The 20,804-nt window shown below is 38.2% G+C and overlaps 1 protein-coding gene and 1 long non-coding RNA gene across 2 annotated transcripts in view; one reads left to right on the top strand and one right to left on the bottom strand.

Moving 5' to 3' along the window:
• Positions 1 to 20,804, bottom strand: part of Gmds (GDP-mannose 4,6-dehydratase) — a 550,906-nt gene that overhangs the window by 494,729 nt on the left and 35,373 nt on the right. The gene's annotated exons all lie outside the window — the stretch shown is intronic.
• LOC150048389 (uncharacterized) lies at positions 15,249 to 20,042 on the top strand. Its single transcript, XR_016539251.1, has 3 exons — positions 15,249 to 15,409; positions 18,530 to 18,652; positions 19,889 to 20,042. It is a non-coding gene; the product is annotated as an uncharacterized LOC150048389 (long non-coding RNA).

A 20,804-nucleotide genomic window follows, 5' to 3' on the forward strand; every position in this document is an offset into this window, starting at 1 on the left:
CAGGGAGGGCAAGGAATTAAGAATCCTGTCCCTTCCCCCAACAGTCCCCTTACCCAGGCCATTGACGGGAGACTGACAGGTGTGCAGGCGCTAAGACCCAGCACCCCACCAAAGGGGGAGAAGGTGTCCTGCTCCCACCTGTCCAACAGCCTCTTCTCCCAGGCCACTGAAACTGGAGACTGAGGGGCACTAAGACCCTGCCTTCCAACAGTGGGTGGGGGTGTACGGGAGTCTGGAAGACAGCATCTGACTGACCCAAACCTAAGTGAGGCCCTCCTGCTGGGAGCCTCCAGCAAGAGGACACCAAGGGGCCCCCCATGGAGTCACAGAAAGACTCTCAGCCAAAGCTGCTGAAACACAGCAAGGAACTGAAGGACAGACCTTCAGAGGCCAAGCTCCTCTGAGTGCCAGAAAGGTATGGCTCCGCCCTCAGAGCCCATGTCCTCAGCTGGGCCCGGCCCCTGGGAACAGAGTAGGAAAACTAGCCATCCACCAGGCTAGCTGAGACCAAAGTGCGCAACTCCATCCTATGGCCCACTGTGGGCCCACTGGTTGGGCTGAGAGCTAGCTGTGCAGCGGCACACAGCATCTGGGAACAGGTCGACACTCCTATAAAAGCTGCAAACTCTGACCTAGTCAGCGGCAGAACTAATTTGGCTAAGAAACACACATATACACATATTCCCAGAACCACAAGTCCCAAACCTACAAGAACAAACCTACAAGAACAGTCTTCAATGCCATGGAGAGTGCAACGACAAATTATGGACATATATAAATAATCAAAGTCCCACACAAAGCCCAAAAGGAAACAATAGTGAAAGGATGAGAAAGAAGTCACCATCCCAAGAAATGACAGCTGAAGAGACACGAAATATGACTCTATTCAAGGAGATGATTGTGGACACGACTGAAGAGATTAAAGCAGAATTCCAGAAACATAAGCAGGAAATTACCAAGGAGCTCCTTGAATTCAAAAGAGAAATGGAAGAAAAGATTAATACCTTCTCAGCAGACATGATCAGCTCAGTGTCCACAATTCAAGCAAAAATAGATGCAGTAATCAACAGATTTACTGAGATGGAGAATAGGACATCAGGAATGGAAGTTAAAATGCAAGACCTGGAACAGAGAATCATCAGTCTGAGAAATCAGTCAGAATTCACCAAAGAGAACTCCAGGACCCGGCAGACGCAGCCAAGAAATCTAATCTTTGTATAATAGGGATCGATGAAGGGGCAGAGCTTATCAATAAAGGAATGGAACGCTTATTCACCAACATCATAGCAGAGAACTTCCCCCTTAAAAGGGAAAATACTCCATTATTGAAGACTTCAGAACTCCAAGCAGGCAAGATTCTAGAAGGAATTGTCTATACACAGCATAGTAAAAACACTAGACCCGAATACCAAGGAGCTGATCTGCTGCTAAAACAAAGCAACAACTATGCTACAATGGGAAAAAATTAGAATAACTACAGACCTCTCCACACAAACCCTAAATGCACAAAAAGATTGGAAAAATATCATTCATGCTCTGAAGACCAACAACTGCCAACCTCGATTGATATATCCAGCAAACTAGCATTTACATTTGAGGGAGAAACAAGAATATTTCATTTCAAAGAGAAGCTATATGAATACATGCACACTAAACCAGCATTACAAAAATTATTAAATGATGAAAGAACAAACTGCAGAACAGCAAGAACCCCTATTAAGAAGTAACCACCTATAAATCACTAAACACATAAGAGGAAAAAAGAGCGTGAAAGAAACTAAGAAGTAAAAATAAATAATGACAAAGTACACTGACCACTTCTCCATAATTTCCCTAAATGTGAATGGACTGAACAATCCAATCAAAAGACAGAGAACAGCAGAGTGGATTAAAAAACAAGACCCATTCATATGTTGCCTCCAAGAGACCCACCTCACTGCCAAAGACAGAAACAAACTCCAACTGAAAGGATGGAAAAGAATTTTCCATTCCAATGCACCAAGCAAAAAAGCAGGAGTAGCCATCTTAATCTCCAATAAAATTAACTTCTCAGTAAAATCAGTACATAAAGATAGAGACGGCCATTACATATTAGTAAAGGGTACAATCCATGCCCATAATATTACAGTTATAAACATTTACTCCCCCAACATGGGAGCACCCAAATTCGTCAAACAAACTCTCTTAGAATTACAGAACAAGATAGACTCAAACACAATCATAGTGGGAGACCTCAATACACCACTCTCAACAAATGACAGATCAACTCAACAAAAGCTAAGCAAAGATACCATCGACTTAAATGACACCATAGCCCAGCTGGGCTTAGCAGATATACACAGAGTCTCCCACCCATCGGCGAAACTTTTTACATTTTTCTCAGCAGCACATGGAACACACTCCAAAATAGATCATATAACAGTTCATACAGAAAACTTAAGCAGACACAAGAGGACTGATATAATCCCATGCATTCTATCTGATCACAGTGGAGTCAGACTAATTCTGAGCAATGCAGTAAAAGTCAAAAAACATTCAAACACTTGGAAGCCGAACAACACACTTCTGAATAACTCCAGATCAGATCAAAGAAGAAATTCAAAATTTTCTTGAATGTAATGACAATCAAGAAACATCACAAAGGAATTTATGGGACACAGCAAAGGCAGTTCTAAGAGGCAAATTTATCGCAAATTAAAAAGACAGAAGAGCATGTAAATAATCTAAAAAAACCCAAACTGAAACACGTAGAGGAGCAAGAAAAAGTTAATTCTAAAACAACTAGAAGGACAGAAATAACAAAAATAAAATCAGAAATATCAGAGATTGAAATAAGATCCACTATACACAAAATTAATAAATCAAAAAGTTGATTCTTTGAAAGAATCGACAAAATTGAGAGACCCCTGGCAAGATTAATTTTAAAAACGGAGAAGGGAGACTCAAACAAGATTAGAGACCCCACGGGAACAATCACGACCAATATCCAAGAAATTCAGTCAGTTAAGAATAAGTACTACCAAGGGCCTATATTCAAAGAAACAAGAAAATCTAGTAGAAATGGATGATTTCTTAAATAAACATAGGCTACCCGCATTGAAAAACGATGAGGTAAACAAACTGAACAAACCAATTAATACAATGAAATTGCAGAAGCACTCAGGGAAATGCCAACCAAAAAGAGCCCAGGTCCAGTGGTTTCATTGCGGAATTCTACAAGATGTTTAAAGATGAAGTAACACCTCTACTCTTAAAACTCTTCCGAGAAATAGAAGCCCATTTTACTAATGAAGAAATAGAGGCAACAGCAATATTCCTTAGAAGGAGCTAGTTTTCATACCCGTATCATGAAAACATGGCTTGGAACATAAGGCTTGAATTGTCCTCAAGAGGCTAAAGCCACAAATGGAAATGACTATTAGTGTTACAGCCCCACATCAGCCACACAAGACATAAAACCTATTTCTGCTATCAAGAAATAGAATCAATTGATGAATTAAACATTAGCCGTTTGCTTAAACAATGCTACTCAAATTTTTCTTAAAATTTTATGTGTTGAAAACAAGCATTAAGGAGTCAAAGCAATAGTAGTTAAAAATAGATTTTAGAGGCAGAGATTTTGGCTCTACTATAATTAGTTGTGTTACATTAGCTAAGTGATTTCACTTTTCTACAACCATCACCTCATAATATGAAGCAAGTATAGTTGTTCATGAAGCAAAACAAATCAAAGAAAGTTTTGAACACAGTGTCTGCTTTTAAAAAATAAAGTTCTACCTATGAAGATCTCTGAGTTGGGGTAAAAATAGAGTACAGGAGGAAGCAGGGGAAGACTCATAGAAACCATGTAAACTGGGTCCAAAAGCAGACAAGAAGTGAAAACTATCCTAAATATAATCAGTGAAAAACAAGACTGGAGATGTACTTCAGCACTATCTGTCCAGCTTAGCACTAAGTCATGAGTTCAAACCGCAGTACCACACACACACACACAAATAATTGCACTCATTTTACTCTACAGTCTTTGTGTTATGTAATGTTCAATATCCTTAACAAAAATAATCGATTCCAAATAGGTGTTCACATATACACACCAGTTTTGAAGATTCAACAATGAGGAAGAAGTTTACATGTCAAGCCAATGCTTGAAGCCAATGGCAACACCATAACAGACATTGTACTCATCTTCCACAAGAAACCTGCCTAATGTGTACTAATCTCTCCTGTTGGCATTATTCCAGTTGCATGCAGTTCCTTCATTCACCTCACAGATAAATATTTAAGTCCTTAAGAATTTCTATTATCAGGGGCTGGGAGTTTAGCCTAGTGGTAGAGTGCTTGCCTAGCAATATATATTCAGCGTCTCAGTTTCACTTCCTTAAGGGCTCAGATGATTAAGTATATAACTTAGTTATAAACAAAGTCCAAACTATTAAGTACATAACCTAAACATAGTAAAACCATGGACCATACAAATTGCACTGATCTTTTTCTACATAAATATTTTATCTAAAATTGTAAGCCAAAAGTCTTGGACATACTCATATTTTTTCCATTCTCACTCTCATTCAACCAACTCATGATCTATGCTGAACACTCCATATTGTTATTAGTCCCATTCTGCAGATGGGAAAACTGAAAACAAACGCTGTTTAGTAATTGTTTAAACAATGAATAATTAAAATATATTTGTTAGAATTTTATGCCAGTGTTATATACACAGTGTCATATTCTTGCCAATGAGTCTCATACTTTAAACCGAAGCTTCAGTTATCAGGGCTGCGAAGTGGTTCTAAGTAAAGAAAACCTGCATCAAGAAGCAGCAAACTTTACCCCCAGAAAAACTAAGTGTATTTATGGACATAAATATGTAGGGAATGTAGAGCAATGAAAGTTGCTCAAGGGAGAATGATGAATGGGATGACTGATCAAAAATCACTGCACACGATGAAAATGGTAATATCACGACAGAAATTACCAAGATCCAGAATATCATGAGGGAATACTTCTCAAACCTTTATGCCAACAAATATGAGAATCTAGATGAAATGGATGAATTCCTAGCCAATATTAACATACCCACACTGAACCAAGAAGAACTAAGCCAACTCAACAGGCCTATTTCAAGCTCTGAAATAGAAATGGCAATTAGAGAACTTCCACCTAAGAAAAGCCCAGGGCCAGATGGATTCACAGCTGAATTCTATAAGGTCTTCAAAGCAGAGCTCACACCAATACTCCTCAAGCTCTTCAACGAAATTGAAAATGAAGGTTCCTTACCAAACTCATTCTATAAAGCCAGTATAACCCTCATCCCCAAACCAGACAGAGATTCATCAAAGAAAGAGAACTATAGACCTATATCTTTGATGAACATCGATGCAAAACTTCTCAACAAAATACTGGCCAACCGTCTACAACGACTCATCAAAAAAAATTATACACTATGATCAAACTGGATTCATCACGGGGAGACAAAGCTGGTTCAACATACGCAAATCAATTAATATAATTCAACACATCAACAGGAGCAAGGACAAAAATCACATGATTGTCTCAATAGACGCGGAAAAGGCATTTGACAAGATCCAACACCCCTTTATGTTAAAAGCTCTGGAGAAACTAGGAATCCATGGAACATTCCTCAATGTAATAAAGGCTGTGTATGAGAAACCCACTGCTAGTATTACACTTAATGGTGAAAAGCTAAAGCCATTCCCTCTAAAATCAGGAACGAGACAAGGATACCCACTCTCTCCACTCCTCTTTAACATAGTACTAGAATTCCTAGCCATTGCAATAAGGCAAGAAGCAAGCATAAAGGGGATCCAAGTAGGGAAAGAGGAAATAAAACTATCCCTCTTTGCAGATGACATGATTCTGTATTTAAAGAATCCTATAGACTCTACTCCCAAGCTCCTGGAGCTGATTCAAAACTTTGGAAGAGTAGCAGGCTATAAAATCAACCCTCAAAAATCAACTGCCTTTCTTTACACCAACGGTGAGAGGAACGAGGCAATAATCAGGAAAGAAACTCCTTTCACAACAGCCTCAAAGAAAATAAAGTACCTAGGAATTAGCTTAACTAAGAATGTAAAGGACCTTTTTGACGAAAACTTTAAAACCCTAAAAAAGGAAATTAAAGCAGAACTAAGGAAATGGAAAAACCTCCCATGCTCCTGGATTGGAAGAATCAACATTGTGAAAATGACAATCTTGCCAAGAGCTATCTACAAATTCAATGCAATACCCATCAATATCCCAATGGCATTCTTTAAAGAAATAGAAGAGGCAATCCAAAATTTCATATGGAATAATAAAAGACCCCATATAGCAAAAACACTTCTTAGCAGAAAGAACAGCACCAGAGGAATTTCAATTCCAAACTTTAGACTCTATTACAGAGCTATAATTCTCAAAACAGCTTGGTACTGGCACAGGAACAGGCCTGAAGACCAATGGAATAGAACTGAGGACCCAGATATTAAACCACAGACCTATGGCCACCTAATCTTTGACAAGGGAGCCAAAAAAATAGAATGGAAGAAAGACAGCCTCTTCAACAAGTTGTGCTGGCAGAACTGGTTAAGCACCTGCAGAAAACTAAAGTTGGATCCTTCTTTGTCACCTTGCACTAGAATTAACTCCAAATGGATCAAAGACCTGGAGGTAAAAGCCAACACACTGAAAACTTTACAGGAAGGAATAGGAGATACACTAGGCCTCCTTGGCACAGGTCGAAACTTTCTTAATAAGGACCAAGAATCACAACAAATCAGAGAAAGGCTGGATAAGTGGGACTGCATTAAACTGCAGAGCTTTTGTATGGCAAAGGACATAGCTAGTAAACTAAGTAGGAAGCCTACAGAGTGGGAGAAGATCTTCACCAACCAAACAACGGACAAAGGCCTCATATCTAAAATATATCAACAACTCAAAAAATTGAATCACTCCAAAACTAATCTCCAAAATAACAACCATCCCATTAAAAAATGGGCCAAAGACTTAAAGAGAGTCTTCTCTAAAGAAGAAACAAAAATGGCCTATAGACACATGAAGAAATGCTCAACATCTCTGGTCATAAAAGAAATGCAAATCAAAACAACTCTAAGATTCCACCTCACTCCAGTTAGAATGGCCAGGATCAGGAAAATGAATAATAACAGATGCTCGAGGGGATGTGGCCAGGAGGTGAGAGTGCAAACTCGTTCAACCACTATGGAAAGCAGTGTGGCAGTGCCTCAAAAGGCTAAACATAGAACTCCCCTATGACCCAGCAATTCCACTACTTGGCATTTACCCAACCATCCAGAAACAAGGGCATACTAAATCCACTAGCACAACAATGTTCGTTGCAGCACTATTCACCATAGCAAAGATATGGAACCAACCTAGATGTCCCTCAGTTGATGAGTGGATCAACAAGTTGTGGTATTTGTACACAATGGAATTCTATGCTGCTGTCAGAAAGAATGACATTGCCCCATTTGTTAGGAAATGGAAAGACTTAGAAAAGATCATATTAAGTGAAGTAAGCCAGACTCAAAGGAACTTAGGCTCAATGGTTTCCCTCATTTGTCATAATCAGTTGAAACCTTGGGCTCTACTAGCAGAGATTTGCAATAGAGCAAAATCTTGATACATAAGGACATATAGTATGAAGCTAATTGAAAGGACCTCCAGGATATCGAAACAAAAGCCATATAATGAATGATTGTTGTCCTTAATGTACTATGTTGTCTCTCATCTCCTTTGCTGTCCCTTGGTTATCTCATATTGGTATAGTATCTCACTTTGTTATCTGATATATTGAATTTATTTGTATTTGGTTATTTGAAATTTGATAGGGAAGGGGGGAAAACCAAGACGGGTGGGGGGTGTGGGGGGGGAGGGAAATGGGTACCAAGACATGTGAAAGGGTATCAATGTACGTGAATTAATGCACATTCTATCTGGCAAGTATCATGTAACCCTTTTACTAATTACAATAAAAAAATGCAAAAAAAATCACTGCACACTTAGATGAATGTGTTAAATTGTATCCCCTCTGTACAACCTTTTGAAGTTCAGAAAATTAAATAAAAAAAGAAAGTGTATCATTTTGAAAATGTACCAGGGGCACTGTAATGCTGTAATGTTCAATGCTTAGTATATTATTTGTGTGGCATTCATAAATCCCTACAGATGTTTATGCTATAAAACTGAGAATTAGCTCAGAAACAGAAAAAGTGCCAGTTAATGAAATTTGGCATAAGTCTCCCCATTCAATTTAGGCAACTGCCAAAATAAGGCCAAAGTCATTGCTTAAGGATTGAGTCTGAAACAAGGTGAATTAGAGGAAGAGTCTATAACAAGCAATGTGCTAGGCAGCTGTCACATAATAAACATATTACAAGAGCCTGATCTGTAGATTTGGTGTTTCTTCCAGCTACCTTCCAGCATTGGCTCTAATGTACACTATGGATCGTTTCTTAGGCTTATAAAGATAGCATACATTCTGTCACAAAAAAATTAAAAACCATGTAATTAAGTACAATTTTATTTATCTAAATCCAAACATTAGACCAGAGGCATTTCAGATACTAGAGTGCCACTTAAGAGCAGGCAAGCCAATGATGTTTAAGCTGAGTTTAAGCTCTGATACCAGCAAGAAAAAAAGAAAGAAAGAACCAAATGATCAATTGAGTGAAGGCCTAAAATTATTGAGTAGGTATATACTAAAATTCTCCACTTATTAAAGTTTGAATCAAACTGGCACCTAAGAGGCTTTATTTGGGCATTTGCTGCATTTTTCAAGTATTTAGATACAAATATAAACAGATATGCATACACACATAAACATACATGTATATATAATTATATATGTATTTCATAAATCTAATTTTTTCAACTGAAAGTGAAACAAAGTTCAAATATTAGTGATAATTTTATGTTTAACTACCAACTAACTAAACATCTTAATTATTCCTGTTCTTTAAGTGATCATACTAGATTTATATTTTACCCCATGTCATTTCTGGTTTAAAGACTACAATAACTACAATATCATTTAGGTAATGAGATCTTCATCAGCCACATTCACAAAAGAGATGGATGAATTAGCTCATTTCAGCTGGTACTTTTTCCAGAAAGGTGGGAAAACAGAGCCTCCAGCTGTTCCGCTGGTGAAGCATACCTGGCTAGGACCAAAATGGCCTCTCCATTCCTCAGACTCTGCTTCACCTCCACCCTACTGGTCTGGGAGGAAGTCAGAATGATTAGTAATACTTGTTACATGCTTGGGAAACAAGTTTCATTCTGTTGTTTATCACCTGACAATCATTCAGAGTTCTATGATTTGACTTACCTATATCCCCATTAGTCACAGTAACACTTTAACTCTCATCCCAAGTAGGCCTAAGCTATTCTGTGGAGAAGTACTAAGCTATTAGACAAAATGCAAAATAGGGGGAAAAAAAAGCCTTACAATGTTTTATGTAGAAAATGCATTGTGGGAGACACAGTGTTGGTCATTTAACCAATCATGAGATCCTAACCTATGAAAGTGATACCATCACTAAATCCACTTTCCAGAATAAAACAGAAGTAAGGAAAATTAAAAGGCCAGTGGACATGTCAGAAAATAAAGGCTTTTATCTGCCTTTCTTTTACTGTAACAGACAATACCAAATGGCATAAACATTAGAAGAAATAATCATTTTCAAGCTTAAGTTGTTTTATTCAAAGAGATTGCTATAGTTGGGCATGGTGCTATATACATGTTACCCCAGCATTCAGGGGGCTGAAATAGCAGAATCTCGAGAATTGTCAAAGTGAGATCTTGCCAAGGGGCCAGGGAAGGGGAAATGGGGTGATAAAGAAAAAAGAAAATTAAAGAAGGGAAGGGAAAAGAGAATAGGATTAAAAAGATTTTCAGCCAGGCGCAGTGGCTCATGCCTATAATTCTAGCTACTCAGGAGGCTGAGATCTGAGGACCAAGGTTCAAAGCCAGCCCGGGGAACAAAAGACCATGAAACTCTTATCTCCAATTAATCACTAGAAAACAGGAAGTGGGGCTGTGGCTCTAGAGGTAGGGTGGTAGCCTTGAACGGAAGACAGCGCCCAGGCCCAGAGTTCAAGCCCCATTACCCACAAAAACAAAAACAAAAACAAAAACAAAAACAAATTTTTTCAATACAGTAAATTACTACAAATAGCAGAAAACTGTAAACTCAACCCAACCCTCTCATTTCAGTATCACTAATTCCACTCTTATCTCTAAGACCCCAGAGAGCATTACCCCAGAACAAATGTGCTCAACGGCAAAAAAAAAAAAAAAAAAAAGGCCAGGATCCTGAGATCTGAGGATTATGATTCAAAACCAGCCCAGACAGGAATGTCTTTAAGATCCTTACCTCCATTTAACCATTCGGAAACAGGCAAGTAGCACTGTAGCTCAAAGTGGTAGAGCACGATTCTTCAGTAAAAAACTCAAGGACAGTACCCAGGTCCTGAATTCAAGCCCCATAACTGACAGAAGAGAAAAAAAGAGAGAGAGAAGAAGAAAAATGTGGCCAAGAAGGAAGGAAAGGAAAAAAGCAGGCTCTCTATAGTGCTTTTGGTTTAGTATAGAATCATCAGCACCAAATCTAGGTCTACTTGTATCTGAGAAGTCCAGCCCTTACCCATTCAGGCTGGCTCTCTCCTCTACAAGGAAAAACTCCATTTTCACCAAGAAGGAAGGCCTAAGGATGAGAAGCAACAGAACCCATAAGGCTCTGCTCTAATACAACTAGACTAAGGATCTGATTCTTGTACTCAAGTGCTTAGAATTCTCTTACATAAAGTTCAATTTAGCTGAAACTTGTCAATGCTCCAACAATATCAGTTTTCTATTTAATACTCTACTATTCACTAACTAAAGATCATTTTAAGTTGCCTATAAAAACATCAAAAGGTTTTTTTTTTGTCTCTCTGGCTGCCTCATCTGTGATATCTAAAATTATAGTTGTTCATCATAAAAGCAGTGTGGCGGTTCTTCAAAAGACAAAACATAGAACTCCCCTTTGACCCAGCAATTTCACTACCTACTGGTATGGTAACGAGAGAATGAACTCTAATACCTGAGACACACCCTCTGTCCTTCCATGGATCTTGGTAATTTTGCTCAGGCTGGTCTAGAATCAATAGTACTCCCACCTCCACCTTCAGATAACTACAATTATAGAGTCATTTCATCACACTCTGCTTGCTTAAAGGTCAAGGTCAATTATTCATGGAACATAATTGTTTTTATTCAAACGTAGGACTCTGGCCCTGTGCATACTTAGTGATCTACTACTGAGCAAAATGCCTTGTCTGACTACATCTTGGACAAATATACATACACGTGCACACACATACACGTACATGGCTTAAATCTAACAAGTATTATAGAAATAAACTATAAAAGTAATATGACCATTAAAAATTACATGCTGATTTCTAGTGATAAAATGTCTTCTATGGGGCTGGGAGTTTGGCCTAGTGGTTGAGTGCTTGCCTAGCAAGCATGAAGACCCGGGTCAAGATTCCTCGGTACCACATACATAGAAAAAAGCCGGAAGTGGTGCAGAGGCTCAAGTGGTAGAGCTCTAGCCTTGAGAAAGTCCAAGGAGTGCTCAGGCCCTGAGCTCAAGCCCAGAAGTGGTCAAAAAAAAAAATGTCTTCTCTTTCTAAAGAATATGAAACAGGAGAATATGAAAGGTAACACAAAACTTATATATTATTATAAAATAATTACAATGCTAAATTACATTTTTATTATTATCTTTAACTGGGGGATTATTATCTTTAATAAGGGGATTCATTTCAACATGTAAATTTTTGGTGCCAATCCTGGGGCTTGAACTCAGGGCCTGGGCACTGCCCTTGACCTTCTCAAGGCTAGCACTCTACCACTTGAGCCATAGCACCTCTTCCAGCTTTTTCTGCGCATGTGGTACCAAGGAACTGAATCCAGGGCTTTGTGCATGCTAGGCTAGCAATCTACCACTAGGCCACACTCCTGGCCCTCAACATATAATTTTAATAAGCATGGGGGTTTTTTTTGGTTGTTTTTTTTTTTTACAAATTTATTCCCTGTTTCACATCTCATATCTTTAACACTGTTAAAAAAATTCTATATTATATCAATATACATCAAGTAAAAGTAGGAATGAAAAAATCATATGTAAGTAAAATAAGCCAGACGCAACAAAAACCAAGCCCCATGGTTTCTCTCATTTGTAATAATTAATATATATCTAGGATAGTCTTAACGGATGATCACAATAGCTCAAGAGCTACGTACATATGACCATATAAAATGATGCTAATCAAAATGAACTCCAAGATATGGAAACAAGAGGGGTCATTTTGTTTTTCCAGTTTTGTTTTTGTTTTTTTAATGTACTATGTAACATTATTTCATTTTTTCTTTTGTTTTCCCCCCCTTGGTTTATTCCCTGTGGTCACTGTTTTTTTGTTTTTTTGTTTTTTTTAGTTTTGATATCCTGTGTCTTGTATATACATTTATCTGATTGGGGAGGGGAAAGGGAATAACAAAATGGTGAGAAAAAGGACAAAGGGTGAACCAAAGCAACAACAATATTCACAAGACAATATGTTGGAAATGAATTTTACAACTTAGAAGGAAGAGGATTGGGGGAAGGGAAAGTGAGAGAAAACAAAGAGGTAACAATGTTTGGCAAGAAATGTACTCATCACCTTGCTTATGTAACTGTAACCCTTCTGATATCAGTCTTACAATAAAATTAAATTAATTTTTTTAAGTTCTACTACCATATAAGTCAAACTAGGTAGTTTCCCATGCATTTTTCTAATCATGTAGGGGAAGGATCCAAACAGTTTCCTTTATGCAGTTCATATAGGATAGCAGTTCTTTAAAGTCTTATCAATTTCCTTGGCAAAAATTAAGATTTTTAACAGAGTACCACTGTTTGAGATTTTTTATTTCCACTGGCTAGCTATGGTATAACAGGAATAAATTAATATAATCCACTGAAACTCTACCAAGACCTTTAGGACCTATAAAACTGCTTATCCTAAGTATTGATGTTTTATAAACACTATTTTGTTAGCCACAATAATTCTTTTTTTTTTTTTTTTTTTTTTTTTGCCAGTCCTGGGCTTGAGCTCAGGGCCTGAGTCCTGTCCTTGGACCTTCTCAAGGCTAGCACTCTACCACTTGAACCACAGCACCATTTCCGGCTTTTGTCTATGTATGTGGTACCAAGGAATCGAACCCGGGTCTTCGTGCATGCTAGGCAAGCACTTTACCCACTAGGCCAAACTCCCAGCCCTAGCCACAATAATTCTTAAACACCCTTTGGGAATTAAGTCTTCACCAAAAAGAAAAATAGATACTACTTTTATTAGTATCAAAAGAGATCACTGTTTCTTTTCTTTAAGTTTGCTTTAAATATCCTTCAGGGATTACTAAGAGTAAGTAAAATCATGGTCATTCCTTACTTTTTTTAAAAAAATTGTCTTTAAGTACAACAGAGTTCCCATTTAAACTACAGTAATTTTAAAACATAAACTTACACACTTCATTTTTTCTCCAAAAAAATCTTTAACTAGAATCTTTAACTTTAAATCTTTAAATAGAATAAATGCCAAGAAAAAAACTTTTATTTAAATTTGACCTTTTTTTCTCCTTGGTAACACCTAGTTAATACCTACCTAGTTTATCTAAAATGACCTAACATAAACAGAAAATTGGACACTAAATGGACTCACAAAGTAAAATGTTTTTGCTTCTTAGGATTTTTCTTTTGATTTAAGTGAAAACTACAAAGCAATTTTTTTTTCCAGTCTTGGGGTTTGAATGCAGGGCCTGGGTATTGTCCCTGAGCTTCTTTTGCTTGAGCAAAAAGCATTACTTGAGCCACAGCATTACTTCTGTCTTTTTCTGTTTATGTGGTACTAAGGAATTGAATCCAGTACTTCACGCATGCTAGGCAAATACTCTACCACTAAGTCACATTCCCAGCCTAGCAATTTCTTTTTCATGGAATAAATTTCAGAAATTTTTAAATTCTTTTAGAGGAACAGGATGGCCACAGACTTCATGTGCTGATTTCTAGTAATAAGATGTCTATTTATTTTCTAAAGAAATATAAGATAATACAAAACAGGCTTTATTTGCATTTCAAAAGTCAAATTAAACATCTATTAATCTTATCTACAGCTCTAGAAAGTATATGTCAAAACACGATAGACACATATAAATACGTATCATAGCATCCTAAGCTGACAAGCATTCATTTCAGTAAAAATGAGAAATAATGTGTAATCTTTTACATTAAAGCAAAACAGTTTGTCTCCAAAAACATAAATACTATAGTATCAATTCAAAGCAATCTTCTTCTTAAATATTATAAGATTCTGGGGCAAAAACCCTTATAATGGCTCTCCTAATGTTTTTTTTCCGAAGTACAAATAAAATTGCAGAATTTAATTGTACTTATCAAGAACTAAAAAATATTCAGATGCTATATACTTGAGCCCCCTGGTGGTTTGTTTTTCTTATTGCACTAATAAACACCCTCACAATACACACAATCTTTTTTTTTGGATTCTCCATGTTTTGCTTTCAGTACCAAAACCAAAAGTTATTTACATGTACTAAAATGTAATAACTGTATAAGTCATAAGAAGAAACTCCTCCCAGAGACGCTAAAAGTTCAATGTTGTAAAGTATGGAAAGAACTCCGGATAATCTATCCTCACAAAAAGAATTGCTTTGGGGTTATTTTCCTCTTGCCTAGTTCCTCTAGGCAGTTCAGGACAGAGCAAACTGAAGTTTGTTGTCTTAACTGTCATAAAGGTAGAAACGGTAGTTGCTCAGAGAACTTTTAAAACACAGAAAACAGTTAAACTGAAGGCACATTCTCTCAACAAGTGGAAAGTTGCAGAAGAGTGATTTTTATGATTGTCTATTTGACACCAAGTTTTATGGCCCTCAAACTGGGTACAGGAGTACATGCCCAACTACATGGAAGGCTGAAGCAAGATTGCTTAAGCCAAGGAGTCCAAAATAGGCCAGACTCCATCTAAATAAATACTTTCCCTCCCTCCCTCCCTCCCTTTCTCCCTCCCTCTCTCTCTCTCTCTCTCTCTCTCTCTCTCTCTCTCTCTCTCTCTCTCTCTCTCTCTCTCTCTCTTACTGTCTCTCTCCTCTCCCCCCCTCCCTCTGAAAGAATTCCCTAAAGGAGTAACAAATCCTAGGATAATCAAATCTTTAGAAAAACCACATAAATCATCCCAATCTTATCTTTGTATCTTTATCTTCAAACTTCTTAATCTACCAGCAAGGTACACTGGACAAGAGTCATACAATTCTAATGATGATTATGCTGACTATATAAAACTTCACTCTAAACAGGTACTTGCAAAAAGGTCAGGAATAAGTTAAGCCTTTGAACTGGTAAATGGGTTGGAGAGGTAAATTTCAGTACAGATGTAATTTCTTCAAAGTTTCCATAATCTCTTCTGAAAAGAAACAAACTGAGCATTTAAGAACTGTGATTAGCAAGCTCACACATTACAGGGACTGCTCTCATGGATGCCAGAGCCTCTGATCTACCCTTGTGTCAAAGTACTCCACAATCCTGACTCGTCCCAGAGACTCAAGGCCACACAGCTCACACTGTGTGGAAACTCTGGGGTTTCAAAAGATGCCTTTATACATCATCAGGCCCAAGTCCTCAGTGTTGGGTTACAAGACTAGTTTCCTGAAGAAGGTGGACAGTTTCAGGGAAAGGCCGTTTGGCTGGAAGGAGGAGGCTTCGTTGCCAGCTGTTCCTGCTTCTTCACTCCTGTGTGGTCTCAAATAAGTTGCTAAACCTGACCATGTCAAAGGCCAGGTCTATAAAAATGATGACATTTCCGTAAAAGATTTTGCCTGGAAAGTGGCACTGGGGCTTAGGGAGCCTTGAGCTGAAGAGCTCAAGGACAGTGATCAAGCCCAGAGTTCAAGCCCCATAACCGACAAAAATAAATAAATGAAGAAGAAGAAGAAGAAGAAGAGGAGGAGGAGGAGGAGGAGGAGGAGGAGGAGGAGGAGGAGGAGGAGGAGGAGGGGGAGGAGGAGGAGGGGGAGGAAATGGGCAGATCGCAAAAAAAAAAGGCTTGCCTGGCTCCCCAATATTTACCGTTACAGGAGAGCACTACAGCCAGAAAAGCTCTAGCTTTTCTGTGAAAAAATCAGAAAGTGAGGCACGTGCTTGACATTTTCTCCAGCACAAATCAAAGTGTGTCATTTCCTTGAAACACTAACAAATTAACATGACTTTAATTCCTCCCATTTCCTAATTGTAAGTGCTCTATGACAACACCAGCATTATAAGACTCAATGGCAGAAATGTCATAAAGTCTGCAAAATGGTATAAGGAAAAACAACAACAAAAAAGGTCTCCATCATAAATGGAGAGCCATTTCCTTTTCCCAGAGGACTACTGTGCCAGACACATGGCAAATTCAACTGTCCTCACTTCTTCAACAAGATATGATTAAGAATCAACACAAGTTGGGCTGGAAGCATAGCCTAATGAAAGAGTGTTCACCTAGTATGCATGAAGTCCTGGATTCGATTCCTCAGCACCACATACTCAGAAAAAGCTGGAAGTGGTGCTATGGCTCAAGTGGTTGAACACTGGGCCAGGAGTTTGGCCTAGTAGTAGAGTGCTTGCCTAAGATGCATGAAGGGCCTAGTGAAAAAACATTTTACACCAGACAAGAAGAGACAGTACACTACATTGTCTCTAGGCAATTAAAATTCTCTGAGTAGCGAGTATATAAATTGCATTCAAGAAATGGTATGACAGCCAGGTGCGGTGGTTCATGCCTGAAATTATAGCTACTCAGGAGGAGATCTGAGGATCAAGGTTCAAAGCCCAGGCACTAAGCCCAGGCACTAAAGGCCTTGAGACTCTTATCTCCAATTAACCACTAGAAAACCGGAAGTGGTGCTGTGGCTCAAGGGGGTAAGGCAATAGCCTTCAGCTGAAGAGCTAACAGCACCCAGGTCCAGGGATAGGGTGATAGCCTTGAGCTAAAGAGAGCTCAGGAACAGCGCCCAAACACAGAGTTCAAGCCCCATGGCAGGAAGGGGAAGGGTAAGAAGGAGAAGGAGAAGAAGGGGAAGGGGAGCAAGGGGAAGAAGGGGAAGGGGAAGGGGAAGAAGAGAGAGAGGAAGGGGAAGGGGAGAGAGAGAGAGAGAAAAGAGAAAGAAAGACAGAAAAAGAAAGAAATAGAGAGAAAGAGAGAAAGAAAGAAAGAAAGAGAAAGAGAGAAAGAGAGAGAGAAAGAGAAAGGGAGAGAGAGAGAGAGAGAGAGAGAGAGAGAGAGAGAGAGAGAGAGAGAGACTGAGGCCATCAGTGGAAAGGTGAAAACACTGACAATGCAAGGACAACCTGACTGAAGAATTTCAGCAGATCAAAGGAAGGACTTTGATTTTCCTGGATGACATAAAAAGTCATCTGAAATTTTTGGGAAGAAGATGACATGACCTAGCTTAAAAAGGTCACTTCCTGGGGCTGGGAGTTTGGCCTAGTGGTAGTGTGCTTGCCTAGCATTCATAAAGACCCAGGTTCAATTCCTTAGTACCACCTATGTGGAAAAAAGCCAGAAGTGGTAGTGAGGCTCAAGTGGTAGAGCTCTAACCTTGAGAAAGTCCAAGGACAGTGCTCAGGCAACGAGCTCAAGCCCAGGACTGGCTGGCAAAAAAAAAAAAAAAAAGTCACTTCCTCATATCATTGTATTGAACAGAAAGCCTAAGGAAGTATAACACAGTCAGAAGTCTTCCTACAATAAAAGGAAAGGTGTTGCTATGCGCTAAGTGCTTGAAACATGTAGCAATAACTTAAATATTAGGATTGACATTTTTCTTATCAGTTGTTATTTCTCAAAAAAAAACGACTCTTAATTCAATCTCTCAAAAATAGAGATAAAGAAAGCAAAGTTAGATTTGCAACTAAATAAATGTAGTAGTTAGAAGCTTTTGTTTCAAAGTAATTGTTTAACATAAACACTGCAATTTTAAGGGTGGTTGTCATCTTATAAGAAGCTTTTTTGTTGTTGGCTGTAGGGCTTGAACTCAAGGAATGGGCATTGTCCTCTTAGCTTCTCTGCTCAAGGCTAGCACTCTACTACTCTGCCACAGCTCCACTTCCGGTAAAGAAGCTATTTCAGTTAAGCCACATCCTGTTATAAAAATTCGGGCTGGGAGTGTGGCTCAAATAGTAGAACTCCAGCGGAGTAAGAATTGTTTTTCTGACAATTTAGATAGGTGTCCTTATTTGGATGAGTGTTCTGATAAACTTTTAACCTTTTTCAAACTAACCAATGAGGCAAGTGTGAGCCTAATATGACCAATCAGAACAAATGTCAGTAATGGGTTATAAATAAAACCTGATTATCCAAGGCGCTTGCTTGCTTGGCCACTTCTGCAAAAGTAAACTTCCTTTGCTGACTTCATTTCAATTTGATGTCCTTATTCCTACAGGCACTCCAATATCTTGAGACATCTGCAACAATCTGGGAGACTATCCAGGATCTTTGATCTCACTCAAGGGGATTCTGGACTATGCTTGGGAGGCACACCCTGCTGCTCTGCAGCAGCCTCCAGGTGAGACTCATCTCATTCCCTCATGGCTGACAGTGGATCCAAAATCAAATAATCAGCAACACTGGGAAGTGATCTAAGCCAGCATCCTGATTACCAAGTAACCTCATACACGGACCAAGGCAAGAAAAGTTGGGCTGAAAGTACTGCCTTGGTGGTTGGAGTCAAGCATATGTGATTGAGACATTTCATAGACACAGAGAGAAGGAACAGTCTTAATCAGTTTCATTTTCTCAGAGAAGAATGAAACTTTGGAGACAGAGAAAGAAGTTGAGCTGTGTGAGAAACCTCTGGAGGGAAGAGGCATGAGACAAAAGAAGAAACACAAGAAACCTTCGGTGGGGATTTGAGTGCACAGGAAAACTTAAAGACATAAGAGACCTAATGAAAATGGGAAATGGGAATTCTAAGTCTTTGCAAGCCACCCAAGGTATTGATGTACATAATGTATATTTGTAATATATAAGATTTCCTTTATTTTGTATATGATCAATAAACACCTATTAAAGTGAGGGGAAACATTTAAGCCTAAGGAAATAAAAGCAGAGCTAAAGAAGCACTTTAGACATTCCTTCAATGCCCTGAAAAGATGAATATTAAGTAAAAGGTTTGAGAAAATTAGTTCAATTTATTTTTATGCTGCCTATTTAAATTTCAAACTAAAACTTGTTGTGCATGTGTTTCTTAGCATATAAAAGTTTTAAACAGCTTTAAAAAGCTAGTTAAAGGGGTATCAATGTGTGAGAAGTAATGCACTTTGGCTCAATAACTTTGACTCAAGCAAAAGAAAAAAGTGATTTTTTATTAATATATTTTTATTGTAATAGAAGGGTTACATTATATTCACCAGATAGAAGGTGCATTACTTCACAAACATTTCTACCTTTTCTTATGTTTTTGTCCCCATTTCCCTCCCCACTCCCACCCCTCAACTTGTTTTCCCCCTTCCCTATCCTATTTCAAATAAATAAGTAAATATATATGCAATATATCAGATAACAAGGTAAGATACTGTAACAATATGAGATAACCAAGGGACAGCAAAAGAGATGAGAAATAACAGTACATTAAGAACAACAATCACACATTATATAGCTCTTGTTTCTATATTCATTTTAAACTCAACCATGCCTTGAAATCTGGTTATTTACAATGTATGGTCTTAACAAATGTATTTGGTCATTATCACATAGAAAAAAATTAAGATTGCCTTTCTTCTTGTTGTTTCAAAATAAACAGGAGGAAAATCATGGAAGGATATGGGAAGGTATGAAGAAAAGAAGATAAGTAACAAGCTAGTCAAGACTCTTGGGGGGAGAGGGGAATGGAAAAGAAGGAATGGATCTAACATTTGGGATGACTGGCTAAATTCTTTTTTTTTTTATTTTACTTATTTTTTATTACCATTTTTATTGTAATTAGTAAAAGGGTTACATGATATTTGCCAGATAGAAGGTGCATTAATTCACATACATTGATACCCTTTCACATGTCTTGGTACCCGTTTCCCTCCCCCCCCCCACACCCCCCACCCGTCTTGGTTTTCCCCCCTTCCCTATCAAATTTCAAATAACCAAATACAAATAAATTCAATATATCAGATAACAAAGTGAGATACTATACCAATATGAGATAACCAAGGGACAGCAAAGGAGATGAGAGACAACATACTACATTAAGGACAACAGTCATTCATTATATGGCTTTTGTTTCACTATCCTGGAGGTCCTTTCAATTAGCTTCACATTATATGTCCTTATGTATCAAGATTTTGCTCTATTGCAAATCTCTGCTAGTAGAGCCCAAGGTTTCTACTGATTATGACGAATGAGGGAAACCATTGAGCCTAAGTTCCTTTGAGTCTGGCTTACTTCACTTAATATGATTTTTTCTAAGTCTTTCCATTTCCTAACAAATGGGGCAATGTCATTCTTTCTGAGAGCAGCATAGAATTCCATTGTGTACAAATACCACAACTTGTTGATCCACTCATGAACTGAGGGACATCTAGGTTGGTTCCATATCTTTGCTATGGTGAATAGTGCTGCAATGAACATTGTTGTGCTAGTGGGTTTAGTATGTCCTTGTTTCTGGGTGGTTGGGTAAATGCCAAGTAGTGGAATTGCTGGGTCATAGGGGAGTTCTATGTTTAGCC

This window comes from Megascapheus bottae, chromosome 22 (assembly GCF_031878675.1).
Source record: "Megascapheus bottae isolate mThoBot1 chromosome 22, mThoBot2.hap1, whole genome shotgun sequence".
Lineage (NCBI taxonomy): Eukaryota > Metazoa > Chordata > Mammalia > Rodentia > Geomyidae > Megascapheus > Megascapheus bottae.